Source organism: Carcharhinus amblyrhynchos, chromosome 8 (genome assembly GCF_965287045.1).
Source record: "Carcharhinus amblyrhynchos chromosome 8, sCarAmb.v2.hapA, whole genome shotgun sequence".
NCBI classification, from domain to species: Eukaryota; Metazoa; Chordata; class Chondrichthyes; order Carcharhiniformes; family Carcharhinidae; genus Carcharhinus; species Carcharhinus amblyrhynchos.
The window spans coordinates 615,400-641,603 of NC_137331.1; positions in this window are offsets into that span (position 1 = coordinate 615,400).

A 26,204-nucleotide genomic window follows, 5' to 3' on the forward strand; every position below is an offset into this window, starting at 1 on the left:
CCTCGTCGGCCTTCAAAATGGAATACCGACTTCCCTATTAGTTAAGGGCAGACCAGCGGGCTCTGGATTACCTACCTGGTTTTCTTGGACTGCCTGTTGGTCACCCATTTCATCCCTTCCCCAAGTTCCTTCAGCTGCGGTATGACCAGCTCTCTAAACATGCTATCCACAATGTTCTCACACTCTTGGATGCTCTGCAATGTTCCCAACCACCGTTCCACCTCTGATACCCAAGCTTCTAGGAGATACAGCTGGATACATTTCCTGCACAAATGCTGGTCCCTGACAATGGTCGTAAGTCCGGTCTCCCACACAGTGCAGGAAAACTAAAACGTGATGTTGACCTCTGCTGCCATCACTAAAGACTTTAAACGTAAAACTTTAAAAGACTTGTTTGAAAAATAAAATCAAGCAACTCCTGACACTTGTTAAACCTTTGACTTCCAATTTAACATAGCTTGAATATATCCTCAGGGACTTACTGACCCTTCGACTGCCCCAATTGTTCACCAGTCTCTTTCTGACCTGTGAATTTCCTGTACTGCTAGTGAGTTTCTCTGCCCCTTTCCAAAGGTTAATGTCTTACCTTATTGTTCGTTTGTACTCCCCTGAGATTTGGATTGTCCATCCGGGTCCCAGCACCGAACCACCCCATCTCTCTCTCTGTGGATTCTCTGTTGACGTGTCGCAGGTCTCTCCCTGTGCTCTTTAGTGAAATCTCACCTCTCCTTTTCCATTTAAATTTCAAGCATTTGTAAGCAATAAAAACAGAAACTGCTGGGAAATATCAGGAGCACCGGCTGCATTTGTGAAGAGCAAAACAGAGTTAACAGCCAGCATTCTCCTGAGAAACTAAGTTCCCAATGTGCAGGAAAATGGGAGTAATTCCTGTTGGGAATTTTGTAGCATGATTTCCAGAATGAATCTCCGACACTCTGAGCTTTGCGTGGTACCCTGGCATCGATCGTTCTGGAAATCTGGCAGGGGGGTGTCGGGTGGCTATTCCTGCCTGAGGGGCTTACAGCATACCCAGCCTCCCCGATTGCTGGCCAGCCTGGAACGTCACATCCCCACCCCAATCCCTGTCACTGGCCTACTGAACCACCCTGGGACGGCCCCAGCGTCTGCTCCCCACCCAGCCAAACCCCATCTCCCTGAGGAACCCCCTCTCCAAAGCCAGTCCTGAGCTGCCTGACCCCTCCCAATGCCCGTTCCCAACCCCACTACCCCAGCAACCCCAAGCCCTTTCTCCCCATGTTGGCCGGCCTTGATTTGCCCCTTTGATTTTGCCAACAGGGTCAGGCACTTGTTCCCCGTAAGTTGGGAGTAGGAGTCAACACCCCTGGAGGGAACCGCTCCCAACAGTGAACAAAGAACAAGAACAGCCCGAGAAACGGTCCCTTTGGCCCAATGAGCCCGCGCCACCGTTTTAACATTACCGGCCCCCCCCCTCCTCCCGTGACCCTTATCTATTGTTTATGGCATTCCACTTTGACAGAAACTAATTTAGGAATGATTTATTACCTCCAATCAGCCGAATAGCTCATCTTTGGGGTGTGGGAGGAAACCGGAGCACCCGGAGAAAACCCACGCGAGCACGGGGAGAATGCGCAAACTCCCACAGACGCCGGCCCAAATCCATGTGTCTGCACAGCAATCAGTGATAGTCACTGAGCTGTCGTCTTGCCCAGTATCCGGTCCAGTTTAAACACATATGAACAATATAAAGCACCAGGCCAATCTCAAACACCCAAGAGCAGCCCCAGTCCGACCCGTCGCTGTGAATTAAAAGAGAAAAACATTTAGTATCACACCGCATCCTAAAATATTACGAGGGACGTCATAATGCTAATGAACCTTATTTAAAACAACCTCCTGTGTCCTCCCATGTCCGACCCACTCATGTGCCTGTCTAAGTTACTCCTAAACGACTCCAGCGTGTTTGCCTCCACCACCTTACTTGGCAGAGCATTCCGTACCCCCACTACCCTCTGTGTGAAAAACCTCCCCCTAATATCTGTGTTACATGTCTCCCCCCTCACCCCAAGCCCTCAGTGGGGAGGACACTCTAATGGGCCTGGACAATTCAGTCTTCGGCCGACTAAACACGTGAAAATGGACATTTCTGTATCAAAATCGACTCCACGCTGGAAAATTAAGACGTACGTGGAGGCGTGAGTGGCACGCAGCGGGAAGCCTGAGAAACAGTCCCTGCCGATGTCTCTCCGGGCCACTGCACTACCAGAGCAGAGACAAGACAAAAGGAATATTAATGGTGGTGTTAAAGACTGGAGAAGGTGCTGAAAGTGGCATTAAGTTAAAACGGCAAAACTTTTAAACTTTGAATTCTGTTCATGATCTACAATATTCAATGTATTTAACATCTCGTACGGGTCCGTGCTTGCGTCCAAAAATATTCACAAGGGCATTTCCACACACATCAGACTTTTCAAATCCAATTTGACAAGAACGGACTCAAAATGTGAGTTGAATCTATTCTACTGTCTCGAAATGTGATGAGAATGTAAGATCAAAGATTTGTCTGAGTGCATTACTTGACGCAGGTACAAACTGTAATATACCAGCCTGGCGTGAACAATTAGGGCAAAGTGAATATTTGGATGCTGCTGTGATGCCACTGTCTGGAATTTAAACTGAACAGAGTCCGGGAGTGACGTTTCCTGCAAGGGACCCCCGTTCTAAACTCGCTCATGTCGATGGTACCGGTGAAAAATTCAAGTAAATTGTTGTTTTAAGGTGGGAATCGAAAGGTTTTTACTCACGAGTTCTTAATACGTGAAACCTGAAGCTTACTGTTTATTGATTTGGGTACATTTGTATGATTTCACTGCTGATGAACATTGTAAATTCAGTACCGTAAGGATAACTTGCATAATTTACAATGAATGGTTAGAAAATCGTACAGATGGTAAACTGAGAGCACACCGCTGTGTCTGACGTTTTGACAATCCCTCATACAAAGTTATATTCTGAGGAGTGTTGAGGCCCTGTCTCTAATCCTCACTCACACTTTAGGCACCAGAATTGCAATCTCACGCATATACATCAGAATATGCCATTGTTCACTTTCTGTTAGATTATATCACAAAATCCATCCACGCTGGCACAAACTGGGCACGTTGATGCCAGCACCTAAACAGGCAGGTCTGAGGCACACGCAGGAACGGTTCCAATTGGGCGTGGGAATCTGGGAAAGCGGGGGAGGTGGGAAGTTGGGTTATGGTTATCGAAGAGGTTTTTACAGTGTCTTGTGGTTTTAATATGGGCTTTGTACTTCCTAGCTGCTCATTTAGAGTAAAATCCTCAAATCTCCTGTCTGACAGAAGGCTGAAGGTGACCCATCAGTGAAGGAGGTGACCGATGCACAATGAGATTACGTTGTACTTACATAAATGATTAATATCTCCCGGTGCATGAACTCACCCATGCCCACGCTGTCGTTATGATGTCTTCACCCTCCTGACCGTACTGTTCCATCGAGGTGTTTCCACAGCTGATGTTGAGGTGGTCTGCTGTCTACCCTGCACTGTTGCCTAAAATGACGGTGGCTGTTGCCCCTGGAAGGCCAGGATCTTGAGGGTCCCGGGCCTGGTTTTGGGCAGTGTGGGTGTTACGGGGCTTCAGCTTCCTCTGTGGATGTGTGAGGGGCATAGGAAGGGAGGGGGGTGTGGGATCAGATGTGCTGGACGCCTCCACAGTCTCTTGGGTGGAAGGTCCTGCGCTGTGCACTAAATGGTCCACTTGTCTGCTGGGGTTCGGAGGACCCTGCACGGGATGGAGGATTCACTGACGTGAGATCTTGAATCCCCACCACCCTCTGACACAGGTGAATTCCTACTATGGGCCTCACTTTGTGACTCACACCTTCAGACACACAGTCCAGGATCGAATCAATGGAATGGAATTGACAGCCCCACCATGGTGGGCACGTCCTGCACCAAGGGTCCCGGTGCAGACTCTCCTCGCAGCATCAGCCTCGCTGTGATGGCACGATCTCCTCACGCAGGAGGCAATGGGACTGCTCCAAACAGCTTTGCGGTCCAAGAAAGGATGCTAACGTCCCTTTCTGATATTCCTGACTCTTCCTTTGTAGTTCCAGCAGCTGTGGAACCCAGGGGAAGGTCATCTGTCCGGGGCTCAGCAGTGTCCCAGATCACCTGGTACGTCACTGCCTCCGTCTACTGCGGATCGTCAGCTTTGAGCTGCTGACCGGTGAGTGGTAGAGAAGCCTAGTTATTCCCGCCGGTGTGTGAGTATCTACACTGGGGGAGGGTGTGGGTGACAGCTCTCATCCCTCGTCCGTGCTCATCTCAAATGTCTCACTTGGTGATGTTCCGGTCTGTCGTGTCCACAGGATGGAGAGGACGTGCAGGGCTGGTCGACAGATTGACCTGCCGGGGAAGCAACGTGACGTTACTGCATTGAAGGGACGTGAGGGTAGCGTAAACTGAGCTCACGTGAGGATGGCACCGTGGTTGCGTGTGTTGAGAGTTCTTTTGTCTCTTGCCCCGACCTAGTGTGACCTACTCACCTCTGCCAGCTCAACGGTGCTTTCCTCAAACAGAATGAGGGTCTTCAACTTGGGCATCAGACACCAACTGTGCTGGATCTTAACCTGCAATAAGACAGAAAGGGAGAATGTAGGAAGGACTCGGATAGTAATGAAGTCTGGCATTCATGGTAGGAACTGGAAGGAGTTTCCCAACACCAGGTTAAAGTCCATTTGGTAGCGCAAGCTTTCGGAGTGCTGTCCCTTCGTGCTACCAAATAAACCTGTTGGACTTTGACCTGATGTTTTGAGACTTCTTAATGTGTTTTCCCCAATCCAACACTGACATCTCCACATCGTGTATAGCAGTAAATGGGGGGGGGGGGGTGGGTGGGACGAGGAGAGGGGGACAGAGGTGATAAGGGTTGGGGAAGGGTGGCAGACCAAATGTCAGGGTCCGGTGAGGTGGCTGGACATGAGATCACTGTGTAAGTGTGATTGGCGTGTTAATGGGTGTGGGTGGACGGATGAACAAGGTGATGCAGCGTGACTGCCTGAAGATCATTCCTCTTCTCCCACACGCAGGATACCTGTCCTCTTACACAGTGAGCTGCTGTTCACTAACGCTGCCACCACCTCCTATACAGGGTTAATGAGCTTTGTCGCTAACTGTGTGCCCATGTGTAAGTAGAGGAAATCAGGCCTCTGCTCCACCCAATCTAGAATCTTTATCAGAGGTCCCCAGGAGAATCAGAATGCTGTCTTCCCAGCCACCTTCCCTCTGACTGGAGCCTGAATAAGTGCTACCAAAGTTTCCCCACCAATTGCTGACCTTATCTCCACTTGAAGGAAACTAATCCCAGGTTTTATGGTTTCACAGAACTGAAGTCTCTCAAGCTAATACCTTTCTAATTAAACTTCTCTGATTTTTGTATTCCGCGATTACACACTGTTTAACAAAAGTTCAATCGCTAATTGGACAACCGGAACTCAATAGATTCTGCATTCAACGAAGGAACAATGAGGACCAGAGTTAATATTCTGGTGCAAAGACGACACGGAGGGATGTTACTAACCAAAAACAATGAAGATGATCCTTTTCTTTCATTTCTTCGACTTAATTTTTGAAACTATAAACGATAAATACAGTAACAGGATAACACACCAAATCAAGGTCAGTGAATTATGGAAAGGGTTACAGGGTTCACGCTGACAACTAAAGAACAAACAATGGCAGGAAAATCTTTACCTGTCGTTTCGTCAACCCAAGGGGAAATAACTCTTTCAATTGTTACAGAATAAAGATGACATTTTCGTCATCAAAACTGCAGAATGTATCTGCTCATTGGCAGAGAGCAGCAAAGATTCTTCACGTGTGTGTGTGTGTGTGTGTGTGTGTGTGGGGAGTGTGTACATGTTCCCTGTGTCTGCGTGGGTTTCCTTTGGGTGTTGCAGCTTCCTCCCACAGTCCAAACAATGTGCAGGTCGTGTATATTGACCATGCTACATTTCCCTGTATGGTCTGAAGATATATAAATCTGGGGAATTAGCAGGGTAAATGTGAGGGGTTGTGGGGATAGAGCCTGTATTAAATGCCGTGTTGGAGAGTCAGTGTAGGCTCCCGTAGAACACAGAGTCCCTACAGCACGGTAGGAGGCCACTCGGCCCATCAAGTCTATGCCGACGACAATCGCACCCTTGCTGTACGCCCCTATCGTCCCACACGTTTCCCCTGCTAATCTTCCTGACATTATGGTCAGTTTAGCGTGGCCAATCAATGTAACCTGTACGTCTTTGTGCTGTGGGAGGAAACCTGAGAATCCTGAGGAAACCCCCACAGACACGAGGAGAATGTGTAAACTCCGCACAGACAGTGACCAGAGGCCAGAATTGAAGCTGGGACTCTGGTGCTGTGAAGCAGGAGTGCTAACCGCTGTGCCACCCTTAATGGGCTGAATGGCCTCCTTCTGCACTGTAGGGATTGAATTCTATGTTGCTGGTTTATTAAGGAGATGTTTGTTTCAAGTCCAACATGGAAAAGCCAAAAAAGCCTGTAAATGTCTCTGTTTACATGAACACAGGTGACGTGACGTTATACCAGCAGAGACGTAGTCACGTTAAATACCTAACGGTTCTGTCCATCCTTTAGGAATTCTTGTTCTTTTTATTTGTTTAATTGCTCCATGTCCCAATCAAAGATCCAATAATTGAAATCTTACAGAGCAGTACTTTTGTCATTTCTACTCATCTCTCTGCTCTGATGGGAGATCTTGGTGGTATAATGGGTTGTGGAACTGATCATCAGTCAGGTACGTGGAATAGTCTGTGTTCAGGAGACATGTGCCCACCTGCTATCATGTTTATCATGTCAGTAAATCAGTTTGAAGAAATGACCTGAGTCAGGCTGAGATAGGCCTTGTAACCAGCAGACAAAACAATTTCCTCCTCTATATTCCACGCACAATTCCACAGTCAATATTCCAACTCCACTTGCTCACAAATTCCTTCGTTTTAGATTTCAAATTGGTTTACAAGTCGGTGAGGAATGTTATAAAACCACAAAGAAAATATTAGTGCAATTAGTTTCAGCCAAAGAGAAGGGAAGTGTGAGGTTTGAGGGGTTACAGCAGAAAATCACTGAGGGAAATTGAGGAAGAGAGAATCCATTGAAATTATCGTCCAGAATTCTGCAGATGGATTTAGATTTGTGCTGGGGAGAAGCCATTTCGAACACAGAGACAGGTATAACACAGCGAGTTACACATCTACCAATTTTATATTCCTGGTACTGGAAATGGAATATGTTGGCAGCTTTTAATTCAAAATAAGATCACTGAAGAGGGAATTTAACTTCCCTGCAAGAATATTGCTGCAACGAGTGAACCGACTACCACGGAGTAAACACCTGCACGGTCTGCTTTAGTATCTACAAATGTAACGGGTAGCCATAAGAACATAAGAAATAGGAGCAGGAGTAGGCCATCTAGCCCTTCGAGCCTGCCCCGCCATTCAATAAGATCATGGCTGATCTGTCGTGGCTCAGTTCCACTTTCCCGCCCTCTCCCCATAACCCTTAATCCCCTCTCTTACCAAAAACCCATCAACCCGCTTCTTAAAAATATTTAGCGAGGCAGCCTCCACCACCTCAACGGGCAGAGAATTCCAGAGATTCACCACCCTTTGAGTGAAGAAGTTCCTCCTCAACTCCGTTCTAAACCGCCCCCCCCTTTATCTTGAGGCTGTGCCCCCTAGTCCTACTGTCCTTTCTGAGCGGGAAGAGTCTCTCCACCTCTATCCTATCCATCCCATTCATCATCTTATACGTCTCAATGAGATCTCCCCTCATTCTTCTAAACTCTAACGAGTACAAGCCTAGTTTATCCAGCCTCTCCTCATAGTTCAACCCCCTCAACTCCGGTATCAGCCGAGTAAACCTCCTCTGCACTCCCTCCAAGGCCAAAATATCCTTGCGCAGGTGCGGCGCCCAAAACTGCACACAGTACTCCAGCTGCGGCCTCGCCAGTGCCCTGTACGGTTGCAGCAAGACCTCCCTACTTTTATATTCAATCCCCCTCGCTATGAAGGCCAGCATCCCATTCGCCTTCCTGACCACCTGCTGCACCTGCAAGCTGGGTTTTTGCGACTCGTGCACAAGGACCCCGAGGTCCCTCTGCACCGTCGCCTGCTGCAGTTTTTCGCCACGTAAGTAATAGTCCTTCCTACCGTTATTCCTACCAAAGTGGACCACCTCACACTTGCCAGCATTAAATTCCATCCAAGGGCAGCTTGTGGGACCGTCCGACCGTCACTTCATTTGATTTATTTTTGTCACACGTATTAGCACACAGTGAAAAGTATTGTTTCTTATGTGTTATACAGACAAAACACTGTTGGTAGAGAAGGAAAGGAGAGAGTGCAGAATGTAATGTTACTGTTATAGCTCGGGTGTAGAGAAAGATCAACTTGTAGGTAAGGCTTCAGAAAACATGTGGGGAAGACTTTACAAATGAAGAAGTGTGGCTGCATTGTTTTTTTTGTAGGCCCTGGACAAGAATCCCTCCTACACCCCGATGAACAAAGGCAAGTATTTCTTAATTTGCCTTCATTCGTGAGACAATTGCTCGAGTCAGGCATCGTCAAGAGATCACAGGGTACAATCAGAACTCCAGCCTGCCACACAGAAGGAACATCAAACAGTGTCAAACTGACCAGCCCACCAAATCCAGCAGAAAGATCCAGAGCTTTCATCTTTCCCCCTTCCCTGTTCTCCATTACGTTCACTTTCGCTTGCAATTTTAAAGAAATGAAATGCAGCATCACGCAAATGAAATCCAATGTATTTTAAAAAAAAATCAGAAAATTTTTATGAGGACTGAAATATGAAGCAGGATTGTGAGGACGTACGAGGTTAAAGTTTGACTGATGCAAGCCACGCATGATTGAATCAGCTTACCGTGTCCTATAACATGTGGGAGAAATGTTATAATTGTAAATGGCAAAATGTTTGCAGTCCAACTGAGCATTATGTGAATGATGTTTGAAATGTGTTGCTATTCTGGAGGGATGAGGATTTTTTTTAATGCGTTTGTCATTAACAGATTTTGAATAAAGAATAAAACACAAAGGCCCTTTGAGCTGAAGTGGACTGGAATCTTAAATGTAGCTAACCGTAACCAGCATTTAAATGACTGCACGATGACACAACACGTCAAAGCCGTGGGGCATTTTCGATGATAATATAAAAGGCCGCTGGTGCAGAAACAAGGAATGTTGTTTAATAGTTAGGTGGTACTGTTTAATGTTTTCTCCAGTGAACAGGAATAATGCATGTCAGAAGTTCTAAGTCACTGCTGTGGGCTCATGGCTGCACTTCACAGTTTGGTTCAATGTTCAACAAAGCACTGAGTTCCATTGGAAATATTCTCAAACTCAAAGTTTGTTTAAGATCAAAAATCCAACTCGGATTTGAATAAGATGGAACCTCCTGCAGGCCGTAAGACCTGCGTCCACTCCCCACCTTTGACGGTCACCCAGCACTCCGAAAAATCAACCCCCATTGTCCAGAAATCGCTAACGCCGCTCTTTTAAATTTACTTGTAGATCTCCAGATCTCCCAACCTCCGAAGGAAAACCGTGACCTGGCAGAGACCCCGAGGACTTCAACACGTGGACCTGTGACATCAGCTCACCCACAAACGCCACCCCAGAGACGACGTCCACTTAGTGGCCCTTCACCCATCCACCCCGGAGTGTGGCCTGGACATCCTCTCATCCCACCGCAGCTTGGCAGTTTACTGTCAAATAAATCGCTTGGACTTAAACCTGGCACCGTGAGATTTCTTAGTGAGTTTACCCCACTCCAACACCAGCATCTCCACATCATCCTCTGATCACCAAAGCCAAACTGCGGCCCGGTGACACGGAGAGCGCTCGCACGTCTACCGATACAGGGACCACGAGCAAAGCGACTCATCCTCCATCCACGCACCCAACAGAGCAAAGAACCTCCCTGGACACACCAATCCCCTCGATATCGCAAACTACTCTCACCATCTCCCAGGCCCCAAAAGCAGTGATCACGCTCGTAAGTATAACAATGTGCAGGTCTGGAGGTGAGAGTGAAGAAATGTGGTCCCGCAGCCCCCCCAACCCCCTCCCCAGCTTCCTGCCCTCAAATGGCCGATCTCTGGAAAACCCGTCAGGTGAACTTAAAGCTGGACTGACTTTCCGAAGAGAACCGAGGGACTGCTGTACGTTCTGTTCCGCAGAGTCGTGGCTCACTCCTGCTTCACCAGACTGTCCCCGACAACCAGAGGATTTCTCAACCCGCACTGTGGCCTCAGGCAAGACAGAGAGAGGTGGGGCCTGTTTCCTAATCGACACCTCCTGATGCCTAGACATAGCAACACTGCTCCGTGGATGCAGAATTCCTGAAGCTGAAATGCCACCCCTGCTGCCTTCCGCGGGAGTTCACCTCTGTTATTCTGACAGCAGGTGATATTCCACCTCATCCAGATGTGAAAAGCTTTCTGGCCAAAATATATATCACCGCAAATAGCCTGGAGATGAAACATCCCAAAGCCTTGTACGTTGTGGTTGGGCCTTCAATCGGGCCAAGCTTCAGAGCATTGGACCGAGGTACCACCGACACGTCTGTTCCACTGGCGGGTCAAACCCCCTGGACCGTTGCTACACCAATGTCAAACATGCCGAGCGCTCTATCGCCCTCCCGCACTTGGGTAAATTGAACCATGCACCCGGCTTACACGCAAAAACTGGAACTGTTCCCATCAAACAAAGTCGTGCAGTGTTGGTCTGAGGAATCGGATGAGCTCCCACGGGACTGCTTAGAGTCAGGAGACTGCCCGGTATTTCAAAGCTCTGTAAGCAGCCTGAACGGGTCCAGCACGGCAGGAACGGACTGCGTCAGTGTGCGTGTAGAAGCAAATCCGTGTGTTTCCCGACTGGAAACCGTGGATGAACAGGGATATCCAGATCTGAGGTGCTCAAGTCGGATGATCCTGACTTACACCAGGAAGCCTGATACGATCTACAGAGAATCATCAAAGATGCCTAAAGATGTCCTGTGCGTCCGGACTGGCCAATATATTAAAGTTGACCTGGAACAGGCCCAGCGGGAAGTCTGGGCTGCGGGATTGCAGCCATCGCGGGGATGCCACAAGCTCAGGGGTCGATAGACTGCACCCACGTCACCCTCAAAACCCCGGTCAAGAACCCAGGAAGATTCTTGAACTGAAAGTGCTTCCGTTCGATAAATGTGCAATTGGTGTGCGACCGGACACTGGCAGCGTGCGTGCCAGCTTCGTATTGAGGAGATCTGATGTCCTGGAAGTCTTTTGAAGAGGAGGTCAATGTGCAGGAATGACTTATAGGGGACATGGCCCACCTCGGACTTGGCAGGTGATACCTGCGCGGAGGCCTGAGGCTGAGGCGGAGACCCGGTAACGAGGAGGCCGGTGTTGCCACGTGTTCGATCGTGGAGCGGTGTATCGGGCTCCTGATTCCGCTGCCTGAATCGCTCTGGCAGGGTCCTCCAAAATAATCCCCTGATATCGTACCGCAATGTGACGAGCCCTACACGAGCTGGCAAGGCAGCGAGGAGATCTTTCGGAGGAGGAGGAGGTGACAGCTGACCAGCAGGAGGAGGAGGAGGAGGAACAGGAAGAGGAGGCGGAGGATGATGAGCGACACTACCCACACACTACACAGCTGGTGACTGCAAGAAACTGGCATGTGAGGGTGCCGACCGAGGCTGTCGTCACCAGGGAGCTGTGTCACCGCACGTGGGTCTTAACGAATGAACCCTGATCGTATTTACCGAATCCTTTAAGGGTGATGGGTGCTATTGTCTCAGTAAAATACCACAACGTCGTGTTAATAGCGAGGCAGGTGGCATCAAGATAAAGTGTGGGTACGACAGATTGAAGAGTTTTAGATTGTGCTGCAGGTCATAAGAAAACACAAAGAGAGACTTTGAAGACTCGATAGAGACAGTGTTAAAGCAAAGTGCTGTGGAGCAGATGGATCGCTGATGGTGAGATTGTCAATACCGCACACGGAACAGCACAACGAGAACCAACGCTGAGTATGTTAAGTCTTTACAGAATAGATCATTTGAATCTCACCTTTCGGAGATGTTGAGTGACGAGTGAGAGAGGAAGAGACAAATGAAAAAACAAAAACCCTCAGGAAAATCTAGCCACAGAAGGTTGTAATTGTAACAGGTGGCTTTGAGGGTTTCTGAAAAATAGATCGAATAAAAAACATAAACTCAATTACTGCTGGGTACAAACCTGCCTCAACTTGTCTTTGGTTACAGAGCTTCAGAAAAGTGCGAGTAAATGACTACAGCGACTCTCATCTGAGGTATTACAGAAAATCGATGCCGAGGGGTAGAAGGAACATTAACTTAATAGGGTGGATAAAATGGGTCGAGGTTAGCAGAATCCAAAGGTTAGGTATATTAACTGGAATCTCAAAATTGGTTATAATTTTGTGGTATGTAATTAGAGCCAAATGACAACAGACAAGAGCTTTAACGTGAGTTTTAATGATGCTGATGTGAACTTTGTCTTCATCGTGTTAATTACGTCAGATAATGATAGAATTGATTTATACTGCCTATTAGTGAACGTCTTAACCCTTCACCGCGTCTGTTTCACTGCTTAGTCATTTGCTGTCTGTATTTTACAGTCTCACCGACATCATTACCCATTGATTCCTTTCCTTTAATGATTGCGACGTATTGTTAGATATGACGCTTTGGATGGGTTACGATAAGACTCGAAAAACATTCTCAGACGACTGTTTCCTTAATAGCATCTAAAAATCCAACAGGAAATACAGGAGGGTCTCCTTCACCCAAGGAGTTTGAATGTGGAACATTCTAAACAAGGACTATTTGAAGAAATGAAAAAGAAGTAGATTTAAGAGAAAAATAGAAAAATAAAAGAGAAATAAAGGATTAGGAATATTTACTAGGTGAAGCAAGGAAGGTTTAGAAGGGGGGTCATGTGGAACAAAGAACAAAGAACAAAGAACAACCCAGCACGGGAAACAGGCCCTTCGGCCCAACGAGCCCGCACCGCCGCATCACCCTACACCTATTCTACCCTGCGTATCTACAAATAGAACCCCTGACTTAGCCAGATTCAGGGGAGAATAGTGTCAATTTGGTAAAACCAATCAGCCTAAGAGCACATCTTTGGGGTGTGGAGCGATCAGACTGAACCTGTTAGGTGGAATGGCTTGTTGCTGTACTGAAAACACGGTATAATTAAAAAAAACACTTAAGCCTTAATTCCTTGCAGGGGGCTGTGCCATCTCCAACTTCCCTTACCTTCACAAAGCCTAGGAATGTGGTCACCTCTGAAATCCATGCTGATCCCATTCAGCCCCTGTCCCAGTACTGAACCCTCTCTTAACAAACAAATGACATCCGCTGGAACGGTGACAAATGGAAGACACTCCACTTTGTCCTTCTGAACCTGGCTGTAGCTTTTGACACGGTGGCCTCAACATCTGGGATAGTCAGCACGGTTTCCTGAGGGGAAAAGTCCTGCCTCACCAATTTGATTGAATTCTTTGAGGAAGTAACTAATTGTGTGGATGAAGGTAGAGCAGTTGATGTCGTATACGTGGATTTTAGTAAGGTGTTTGATAAGGTTCCCCATGGTCGGCTCATGAAGAGGATAAGGAGGTGTGGAATAGAAGGAAATTTGGCAGATTGGATAAGTAACTGGCTGTCTCATTGAACGCAGAAGATGATGGTGGAAGGAAAATGTTCAGACTGGAGGCCAGTTACCAGCGATGTACCACAGGGGTCAGTGCTGGGTCCTCTGCTATTTGTGATTTTTATCAATGACTTGGAGGAGGGGGCTGAAGGGTGGGTCAGTAAATTTGCTGATGACACCAAGATTGGTGGAGTAGTGGATGAGGTGGAGGGCTGTTGTAGGCTGCAAAGAGACATTGATAGGACGCAGAGCTGGGCTGTAAAGTGGCAGATGGAGTTTAACCCTGATAAAGGCAAGGTGATTCATTTTGGTAGGACAAACTTGAATGCGGATTACAGGGTCAACGGCAGGGTTCTGAGGAATATGGAGGAACAGAAAGATCTTGGGGTTCATATCCACAGATCTCTGAAGGTTGCCACTCAAGTGGACAGAGCCGTGAAGAAGGCCTATAGTATGTTGGCGTTTACTAACAGAGAGATTTGAGTTTAAAAGCCGTGGGGTTGTGCTGCAACTGTACAGGACCTTGGTGAGATTGCATTTGGAATATTGTGTGCAGTTCTGGTCACCTCACTATAAGAAGGATGTGGAAGCATTGGAGAGAGTGCAGAGGAGATTTACCAGGATGCTGCCTGGTTTAGAGGGTAAAGTCTTATGAGGAAAGGTTGAGGGAGCTGGGGCTTTTCTCTTCAGAGTGGAGGAGGATGAGAGGCGACTTAATAGAGGTTTATAAGATGATGAGAGGAATTGGTAGAGTGGACGTTCAGAAACTATTTCCTCGGGTGGATGTAGCTGTTACTAGGGGGCATAACTATGAGGTTGATGGTGGGAGATATAGGAGGGATGTCCGAGGTAGATTCTTCACTCAGAGTGGTTGGGGTGTGGAATACACTGCCTGCTGTGATAGTGGAGTCGGATAATTTAGGAACTTTCAAGTGGTTATTGGATGGGCACATGGAGCACACCGGAATGATAGAGAGTGGGATAGCTTGATCTTGGGTTTGGACATAGCTCGGCACAACATTGAGGGCCGAAGGGCCTGTACTGTGCTAGAATGTTCTATGTTCTAACATCGTCCAAAGTATCTCCACTGTTATGCAACTAGATGGGGTTAAACTTGCCTGCTTTAGTTCTAAGCACATGTGGACACAGTAATATGGGATCAAGAGTAGGACATTGACCTTGTCGAGCCTGCTCTGCCATTCCGTACAATTATGGCTGATCATCTGCTTCAATGCCCTTTCCCCACATTATCCCCATTTCCCTTTAAGGTGACCCTTTGGCCCGTCGTGCCTCTCCTGAGCTCAGCTGGGTCTCAGATATTCCAACAAGCTAATGGAGTTCTGGGCCCTCAGCCAAGCCATAATGATATGGAACGTAGAACACGACAGCACAAACAGGCCCTTCGGCCCACAACTTGCACCGATCGTATCCGTACCTACTCGGTCATAGAACTATCTGTAACTCCCAATCCCATTAGATCCCATATACTCATCCAGAAGTCTTTTAAAAGACCCCAGCGAGTTCGCCTCCATCACCACCGACGATTCCACTCACTCACCACCCTCTGAGTGAAAAACTTACCCCTGACATCTCCTCTGTACCTGCTTCCCCGCACCTTAAACCTGTGTCCTCTCGTAGCGACCGTTTCAGCCCTGGGAAATAGCCTCCGAGAATCCACCCTATCTATTCCTCTCAACGTTTTATAAACCTCTATCAGGTCACCCCCTCATCCTTCGTCTCTCCAGGGAGAAGAGTCCTAGTTCCCTCAACCTATCTTCGGAAGGCATGCCTCCCAGTCCAGGCAACATCCTTGTAAATCTCCTCTGCACCCTCTCAATAGCTTCCACATCCTTCCTGTAGTGAGGTGACCAGAACTGCGCATAGTAATCCAAGTGGGGTCTGACAAGGGTTTTATCCAGACGCCCCTTAAATATTGGATTTGATTTCTTATTGTCACATGTGCTCATATACAATCTGTTTCTTGCACATCATACAGACAGATCATACCGTTCATAGAGAAGGAAATGAAAGAGTGCAGAATGTAGTGTTACAGTCATAGCTAGGGTACAGAGAAAGATCAACTGAATGCGGGGTAGATCTTTTCAAAAGTCTGATAACAGGGAAGTTAGTGAAGAATCTGTTTTTGACTCAGTTGGTTCCTGACTTCAGAATTTAGTATCTTTTTCCCGACTGAAGGTGGGAGAGAGAATGTCTGGGTGTGTGGCCTCCTTAATTATGCTGGTTGTTTTTTCACCACAGCGGGAAGTGTAGACAGCGTCACTGGATGGGAGGCTGCTTTGAGTGATGGACTGGGCTTCAATCACAACCCTTTTTAGTTGCTACTTAGATAGCGTTGTTTATTAAAATCAATTCTCTTTTGACAGGTCAAGTCATTAATGGACAAATTAACCAACAAATTCTTCTGAATAAGTGACAGAACGTGAGATGTGAATCTCCAGAACTTGCTGGTCAGTTTACACTGCTCTACATCTTGCAACATGCTGACATCTCACTCTTAGACTCCCTGTGGTGGCACGGTAGCACAGTGATGAACACTGCTGCTTCACAGCTCCAGGGACCTGGGTTTGATTCCCGGCTTGGGTCACTGTCTCTGCGGGGTTTGCACGTTCTCTTCGTGTCTGCATGGGTTTCCTCTGGGTGCTCTGGTTTCCTCCCACAGTCCAAAGATGTGCGGATTAGGTTGATTGGTCATGGAAAAAATTGCCCCTTAGCGTCCTGAGATGCTTAGGTTAAAGGGATTAACGGGTAAATGTGGGGGTAGGGCCTGGGTGGGATTGTGGTCAGTGCAGACTCGATGGGCCGAAGGACCTCTTTCTGCACTGTAGGGATCCGTGATTCTATTTTAATTGTTTGGTGGATTTACACGTTAATTATCCATTTCTAAGATGCTTCATGAAGTTAGGCTGAGAATTAATACTGTATTTGTTAATAATGTGATATTATTAATATAATGTCACTCACTTTTCTGGCTGGGCAAGTAAACAGTTTAAACTGTTCAGTTTCTTTCCTGCATGCAATATCTCCTCAGAAGTTACAGTATTTTTTTAAACATTTTTGTCTTTTTTAACTTCCTCTGACTGTCTCCTTTTGTTCTCTCTCTCACTCCAAACTTTTTTTCCCTCTCTCGATTTCGCCTTCCCCAATCTTTTCTCCCCCCAGTTCCCATTGGTTAAGGTGTTACATTGCCACTCACTAAGGTCTCAGTCACATGGCCTTTGCCTTAAAATGTTCACCCACCGCTTCCAGGAACTTACCATTCAAAGTTTGTTTGAGTTGAAAAATGCAAGAACTGGCTTAACGAACAACGTGGATGACAATGTGCCCAGCCCCAGCCAAACTTGTCCTGTATCTCAGGGTTCTTTATCAATGTCACCACGGGTGGCATTTTATGGCCTCCCTCCAGCGAGAATGGAAATTCCCGCACAAGGCGAATGGACATTCCCGTTGTGTGCCCCTCGCCCGCTCCGATTGGATGGCGGAATTCCGGCAATGGTGTTGGGCGAAGGTTGTTTAGTCGCATTGTGGATTGTTGGTTGCAGACACACCCGGGGGATTTGAGACAGTCACCAGAATGACCCATTAAAGGAAAGAAATACCCCCAGGATGGTTTCAGGTGAAGGGTAACGACACCTAAATTACGAAATGTGTCATTTTATCCACTCAAGGCCGTGCGGTAGTTTTTGAATCCACAAATTAAGTCAGATGACTCTTGGTCTCACAGCCCATCGTTGTCCCTTATTAAAAAATGAAGCACCAGTTCCAGAAGATTCCGCATTGAGACCATTTTATGTTTTAAATGTTATGAATATGAAATATCTTTACTGGGAATGACACTTTATGATGGATAGTCCTCGCTATCTTGTTTTCGTCTATGTTTGGCCCAAGGAATTACTAGTGATGTCGAAGCAGAATAATGTAAAACAGATAATGGAATTATATTTTCCTGAACTTCTCACCTCAATTCTCCTAATACTGACCTGGTACTTCGACATTAGGAAACGGTTCTGCCTGTTACAGAACTCAGCACACTGGCGAGAACGTCGATGGTGGGATTTTACAGCTTTGCTCATCCCAAAGCCGTAAAATCCTGCCCGAGGTCAGCAGACCTTTTCCGTGGTCTATCCCTCGCCCGCTCTGATTCCTGTGGTGGATGGGATGGTAAAATTCCGGCCTATGTCTTTTCAAACTGTCCTCGATGCATCCATTCGCTGTCAAAATCAGTAATTTTCTGTATGTGGATTCAAGGGTGGATTAGCACACCCTGAAACTACAATACTGACACGGTGACAAATACACTGGAATTCTGCACACCGCGGGAGTTGGAGCAGGCAAGGACGGACAACGGGAAGGTCTGTTGGACTCGGTCGGGATTTTCCAGTCTGGGGTCGAGTGAAAGAACGATAAGTCAGTTCACTCGGTTACGTGCCGGAATTCTACCGCCTCGCTCACCACGGGATCAGAGTGGGCGAGGAGAGGGCGATGGGAGTGTCCGTGGACATCAGGTAGGATTTTACAGCTTCCTGCCCCCTATTTGGAAAGAGGAATTGTGGAAAACCAGATGGTATTCCTCCCTATTCGTAAATTAGGTGTTGCCTGCTGAAAGACAGAACGCTAAAGAACAGCAGACGCAGAAGCAGTCGAAAGGAAAACAATACTTTTGTGTTAAGAACTGGAGGCTGTGACAATGTATGGACTGCAAGACCATTCCTTTTCAAGTCCACCAATACAGCAACGTAACTTTCTGGTGGCAGGACAAGTAACTCACTTTGTGACCTTCAGAAAGTCCTTCTTTTCAAAAGAATTCTGCAATAACTCTGAAGATCAACCTTGGCGATTGAGTTCACGTTGCTGTACTGCCGGAATGAAAATCCTTTCTTCGTCAGGTCTGCACCGTGCTTTTCACGATTATTTTGTTTATGACTTGTAAAAGTTCACGATTCTCTTTAATGATATTTTCCTCAAGTGGGTGAGTGAGTGAAGTAACGTTAGATTTTCAAGCTGAACACGTGAATGAACAATCCCCAAAATTTCAACACACACAGAGCTTGCTGCTGGTTTTTCAAATAGTCCAAACACTCGGAGATTAAGAAACACACAAAGCATCTTTTGGGAGAAACACACAGAATACAGACGATAAGAAAAAGGAACAGTTAAATAGCTTTAACTGTTCCTTTAAATAGTAATCCCTCCGACTATTATTCCTAGCAAGTGTGAGGTTATCCACTTTGGCAGGAATAATACTAAGAGGGATTACTATTTAAAGGGCGAAAAGCTGCAGCATGCTACGGTGCAGAGGGACCTAGGGGTCCTTGTCCATGAGTCGCAAAAACCCAGCCTGCAGGTGCAGCAGGTGGTCAGGAAGGCGAATGGGATGCTGGCCTTTATAGCGAGGGGGATAGAATATAAAAGCAGGGAGGTCTTGCTGCAACTGTACAGGGCACTGGTGAGGCCGCAGCTGGTGTACTGCGTGCACTTTTGGTCGCTGCACTTGTGTAAGGATATTTTGGCCTTGGAGGGAGTGCAGAGGAGTTCACTGGGCTGATACCGGAGATGAGGGGGTTGGACTATGAAGAGAGACTAAATAGACTGGTTCTGTACTCGTTGGAGTTTAGAAGGATGAGGGGGGATCTTATAGAGACGTATAAGATAATGAAAGGGATGGATAGGGTAGAGGTAGAGAGATTCTTCCCGCTCAGAAAGGACAGCAGGACTAGAGGACACAGCCTCAACATGAGGGGGGGGGCAGTTTAGATCGGAGTTGAGGAGGAACTTCTTCACTCAAAGGGTGGTGAATCTCTGGAATTCTCTGCCCGTTGAATATAAATATATTTAAGTCACGGGTAGATAGGTTTTTGACAAAGGAATTAAGGGTTATGGGGAGAAAGCGGGAAAGTGGAACTGATCCATTTCAGATCAGCCATGATCTTATTGAATGGCGGGGCAGGCTCGAGGGACTAGATGGCCTACTCCTGCTCCTATTTCTTATGTTCTCATGTTCTAACAGTGGTTTCTCTCATCCCTGTCCGTAGCCTGCCTGATTTTATGCTATACTCTATCTCGGCAGTGTGCTTTCATCTCTTCCCAAACCGTGCACCGATGTCTAAGTCTCACTCTTCATATACTTCCTCGGAGCCCTCCAATAAAAAGCCTCCCGTGGAATTTCTGGACCAGGATTTTCATTTTCCGGTCGCTTGTTGAGTTTGACTAATTTCCTTTTTGTTGGCTTCTGAAAGCGTTCTTTGTAAATATGATGAATGTTTTTCGGCACAATGGGAGTAAATGATGCATTGTGTACGGTCTAGTGTGGCAGGCCTTGAACAAAACACCACTGCAGGAAGAAATCCTTAATCGTATCTCATTTCTCATGGGACTAATCTTACTAGCTTGTGTTGTCAGCCAGGAAGCTCTTCCATTGTCTGTTTTTATAGATATTTGGGCACTTGCCTGAAGAATAAGGCTGACCGTGATGGAGTGAGATGTAAAATCGCCCACCTGGTTAGTATTCATCTCCTCTCATCTTCCGTTTTGCGTTCCGTGGTGAAATTTTAAAATAAACTGCCTCAAATACGAGGCACAACGTTAACATACTTTACAATTTTCCATCAGTTTCAGATGATCAAACTCGTGCCAGTGATAGTGCGTTCCTGCACGTGTGAAGAATTCAGAGCTCGTTAGTGTGTGAGCGTGAGTTAGTGATGGGAACGCTTCACAGGACTGACAGAATGCATTTCCTTAAATGTCACACATAAATTATTCAGCAAACACTTCTTTGAAATTTAGAATCACACAAAACAACAACAATCCTTCCCATTGTTTCCATGCCAGTTTATCCTAATTATCCATAATTTTCGGTTGTTCTCTTCCTTTCCATTTTTTTGCCTCGCGCTCAATCGATTTACCCAGAATTAAACTAATTGTGATCTATTGAAGCAGAGGAGAAGCCGTTACAATCATCCATTAACAGTGTGGAGTTCTCACAATACAAATTTAGAGAAAAACGGACAATAAAATGATGACTTGAATGAAATGAATGATTCAAAAGAGAACAGAAAATACTTGGAATATTTGACGGATCGGGCCGCATTGGTGGAAAGGGCAACAGAGTGAATGGCTGGGATTTTTCATCTCTTTATGTTGGTGGGGTCTTCCAGTCCAGCTGATGGTGTTCCCCCGCTGTGGGTTTCCAAGCGGTTAGGGGTGTATTTAACAAGAAACTTGGTTAACAATGGCAGGATCAGAAGATCCCGCTGCTGGCCGATGGTGGGTCATTTCAGGCAGTACGATGGCACAGTGGTTAGCACTGCTGCCTCAAGCGCCAGGTTTCTTTCCTATATTGGGTCACTGTCTGTGCGGAGTTTGTATGTTCTCGCCATGTCTGTGTGGGGTTCCACTAGGTGCTCTGGTTTCTTCCCACAGTCCAAAGATGTGCATGTTAGGGATTGGCCATGCTAAATTGTGCCTTAGGGTCAAGAGGGGTTAGCAGGGTAAATATGTGGGGATACAGGACTAGAGCCGAGGTGGGATTGTTGTCAGTGAGGATCAATGAAATGAATGGCCTCTTTCTGCACTGTAGAGATTTGATTATATCAGGAACTCTATACTTTTGCACTACATTGCATGGAAAATCCCACTCAATGTTTCAGGTCAATGATCTCCTCATCGGGGCTGAAAGAAGTTAAATATCTAACAGGTGGCAAATGAATACAGAGGTCGGGAAAACAAAGGGAGGGAGAAACAAAAAGGAAGGTATTTGATGGGATGGAAGGAAGGAGAGATTAAATGACTAAAGGGGTGATCGTGCGAGGCAAAGGAGATATTAATGGAATAAGATGACTCCAGGGGAGGTGGAAATGAAAGTAGCAGAACCATAACCAACAGTCACCAACCAACCAAATATGGGCAGATCTTACAAACTGAAACCTTTGAATACTGTGTGAAGTCCCAAAGACAATAAATCAAAAGATGGGGTGCTGTTCCCTGAGCTTACATTGAGCTGCATTGACACAACTGCAGGGAACAAACGGCAGAGCGGTCGGAATAGGAATGGAATGCAGAATAAAAATTACATAGTTAGATGTGAGGGTGAAACTTGTCACAGGCATCGTGATGTTCCTCGATACCGTCACCCAATCTGTGTTTCGTCTCCTCGATGTTGAGCGAACTATATTGTGAGCAATGAACACAGTGTATTTAATTTAGAGAGAAAAGCTACAAGTGAACCACTCTTTCACTGGGAAAGAGTATTTGATGGCCAGAACAATGGGAAGGAGGGAATCAAGAAGACAAATCATTCATTTCCTTTGTTTGCACAGGAAGGTGCCACGGGAAGGGGATTGGGTGTTCGAGGTGATTAATGGGTGAAGCGGGTTGTCACATCGGGATTGTCCCTTCAGAATGCTGAAAGGGTAGGGGAAGGTGTGGCAGCATGTCGGAGGTGACAGCAATGGCTGAGAATGTCAGGGTGGGGGCTGAGTTCTCTTTAGCTTCACGTCTCCGTCTCTATTTCTCGGGGTTAGGTTATCAGCTCATATCCACTTTAAGCCCACAGACTCCCACAGCTACATTGAGTACACTTCCTCACACCTTGTTTCCTGTATGGGTTACATTCCGGTCTCAGTTTTTTCATTTCTGTCGCATCTGTTCTGACAATGCAAGCTTTCCTACCAGCGCTTCCTGAGCACCTTTCCTTTTCCTCGGCCGAGGATTAGTTGCCACGTCGGGCGACTGGGCCTTTGATAAAGTCTATTCTATTTCACGCACTCCCATTCTAACCCCTTCTCCCTGAAGCAGGGTAGAATCGGCCTTGTCCTCCCACCGCACCAGACTCCACACGAAAAATCTGATACCAAGTCCATAAAATAACCTCTTCTCACTTTTCCTTCCCCAGTGTAAAACAAACATTTCAAGAAAACCTCTCGTCTGAGGAAAAATTTCAATTGATTGGAGAGAAGAAAAGCAGAAATGAAGGATATTGTGGTCTTATATATAAACAGCTCAGTAAAAATGAATGCATTTTAATGCTGATAGTTTAATATTTATGGAGCAGAATTAACAATTCAAATCTGAAGATACGTGACACCACACATATAAAACTTAATTTTCAGTGCTAGAGAGGTTATTTGGCAGCAATTAAGATTAATCGTGCCATTAAAAATTGTACTTAAACTGGAGTGGGCAAACCTTTACTCTCTGTATTGTGCTTAGTCCTTGCCTATCACGCAAGGTCAGGTGCATCATGTCCCTCGACACATTAAAAAGGAACGCAGGCAGCGAGATGCCATTTTCACACAGATTATGAGTAACCACCTCCACATTCTCGTGTTTAACCTTGCCTCTGAGCTGGTCTTGAAGTTGCTATGCGACTAGTTCATCAATAAAAGTGGATGCCGTTGGTGTCACTATTAGTCTAACAGCAAATACTGAGCACTGTCTCTGAAATGTTAATATATTATTGCTGAAGTACCTTGCAAAAGTACAAGTTATTGTTATAATATATTTAAAATACTATAAATCTGCCCAGGGATCACAAGAACGGAAAATTTGAGATTACTCTGGGTATTTTTTTCCTCTCATTTAATCCCACATTGTAATACTTGTGTCACAATGTCATAGGTTTACTGAGGTTGTAATTTAAATATCTTTTTCTTTGGGCTGAGCAATTGGGATGAACTGTAACTCTTTTTACAGAATCATAGAATCCCTACACTGCAGAAAGAGGCCATTCAGCCCCTCGAGCTTGCACCGACAACAATCTCACACAGGCCTTACTCCATAACCCCATGTATTCACCCTGCTAAAGGGCAATTTAGTGTGGTCAATCAATCTAATCTGCACATTTTTGCAGTGGGGGAGGAAATCGGAGCATGTGGAGAAAACCCAGGCAGATGCAGGGAGAATGTGCACACTCCACACTGTGTCCTGAAGCAGGAATTGAACCTGGGTCTCTAGTGCGGTGAGTGTTAATCACTGTGCCACCGTGCCTCCCTATATTTCCTGTACCCATTCAGAACTTTCACAGTTGATGGGCGTTATACATCTCAATACAGAGGAAGAGAATGTTGGGGGATTTGTAATTTGTGGCTAAATTCCAGAATAAGGGAATTGCTCACAAATAACAAGTGACAAACACGATCCCTTGGTAAATCTCTTATGCATCTTTAAAACTGCAAATAATAAAATAAGAGCTGTATATGAGACATACTGATACCACGATGACATTTACACCAAATTCCTGCTGCCGTTTAAGCCGGCAGGTTCTTACGATCCTGCCGATGGCGCATCCCCGTGGCAAATTTCTTTGTATCGAGGGGTGCAGTCAACAGCAAACCTTGCTGACGATAGTGGGATCCGTAAGATCCCTCCAGCAGCGAGTGGCACACTGCCTCCCACTGCCATGAAATATACCATGGACAAGGAGGAAAATCCCATCCAACCTTTCATGGAACGTCGGTGAAATGAACCCACATTTGTCTGCTTTCCTATCTGTCGCTTGGTCGAGAGAATGATGTCAGCAGAGAAAGTGGGAAGGGTCAATGGGAACTATGTCCACAGGGAGTTTTAATAGATAAATCAAAGAAAACAAAGAAACATTTGCTCAGATAGAATCTCTCAGTGTTTCACAAATGTGATCCTTTTGTCAGGAAAGGAAATAAGAACATAAGAAATAGGAGCAGGAGTAGGCCATCCAGCCCTTCGAGCCTGCCCCGCCATTCAATAAGATCATGGCTGATCTGTCGTGTCTCAGTTCCACTTTCCCACCCTCTCCCCATAACCCTTAATCCCCTCTCTTATCAAAAACCCATCAACCCGCGTCTTAAAAATATTTAGCGAGGCAGCCTCCACCACTTCAACGGGCAGAGAATTCCAGAGATTCACCACCCTTTGAGTGAAGAAGTTCCTCCTCAACTCCGTTCTAAACCGCACCCCCTTTATCTTGAGGCTGTGCCCCCTAGTCCTACTGTCTTTTTTGAGCGGGAAGAGTCTCTCCACCTCTATCCTATCCATCACATTCATCATCTTATATGTCTCAATGAGATCTCCCCTCATTCTTCTAAACTCTAACGAGTACAAGCCTAGTTTATTCAGCCTCTCCTCATAGCTCAACCCCCTCAACTCTGGTATCAGCCTAGTAAACCTCCTCTGCACTCCCTCCAAGGCCAAAATATCTTTGCGCAGGTGCGGCGCCCAAAACTGCACACAGTACTCCAGCTGCGGCCTCACCAATGCCCTATACAGCTGCAGCAAGACCTCCCTACTTTTATATTCAATCCCCCTCGCGATGAAGGCCAGCATCCCATTCGCCTTCCTGACCACCTGCTGCACCTGCAAGCTGGGTTTTTGCGACTCATGCACAAGGACCCCGAGGTCCCTCTGCACCGTCGCCTGCTGCAGTTTTTCGCCCCGTAAGTAATAATCCTTCCTACCATTCTTCCTACCAAAGTGTACCACCTCACACTTGCCAATATTAAATTCCATTTGCCATTTCCTGGCCCATTCGCCCAGCCTATCTAGATCCTTCTGCAGACTCTTCACACCCTCCGCACAATTTGCCGTTCCCCCAATCTTGGTGTCATCAGCAAATTTCGACACCCTACACTCGGTTCCCTCCACCAGATCATCTATATAAATGGTAAAAAGCTGAGGCCCCAGCACCGACCCCTGGGGTACTCCACTAGTCACCATCCGCCAATCCGAATAGCACCCGTTGACCCCGACTCTCTGCCTCCTATTTGACAACCAATCCTCTATCCACGCTAACACCCTACCCCCAACTCCATGTCCCTCGACCTTCTGCAATAACCTCTTGTGAGGTACTTTGTCAGACACCTTCTGAAAATCTAGAAAGACCACATGAACCCTGAAATGTTGGCCAGGATTTTCCTGCCTCCTGGAAGGCTGAGTTCGAGCCTGGAGGATGGCACGATTGTTGAAAATTGTTTTGGATCGGTTGCCCAATACAGTTTCCACGATTGGACATTTTACAATTGCAAAGAAGGATAGCGGCCAATTTAGAGGCATTAAGGTCCAATTACGGGCCATTTTAGATTGTCAAAGGCAGGGTCAATTCTCCACAGATAATAGCTGACTATTGAGTATACTAGCATTCTCTGTTCCTATTTCAGATTTCCAGCATCCGCACTTTCTTGCTTTTGGATCAATATTTGTGCAGTCTTTAGTCGACTGAACTGCTTTGGAGAAGGAAGGCAGAAAACCATCAAATTGATCAGTAATTATGCAGTTTAAGCAACATGGAAAAGTACCTTGAGATGCATCAACATTGGTTTGTTCTATTGGAAGAACATGTTTGAATTCCAGAATGATGTGTCCAACAATTAAATAGTAATTTACTTGTCTGCAAAGTCACTTTAATTTTTGTCTGGAATGTTATGTCATACTGACCGGTTATTGATTCAATTGTA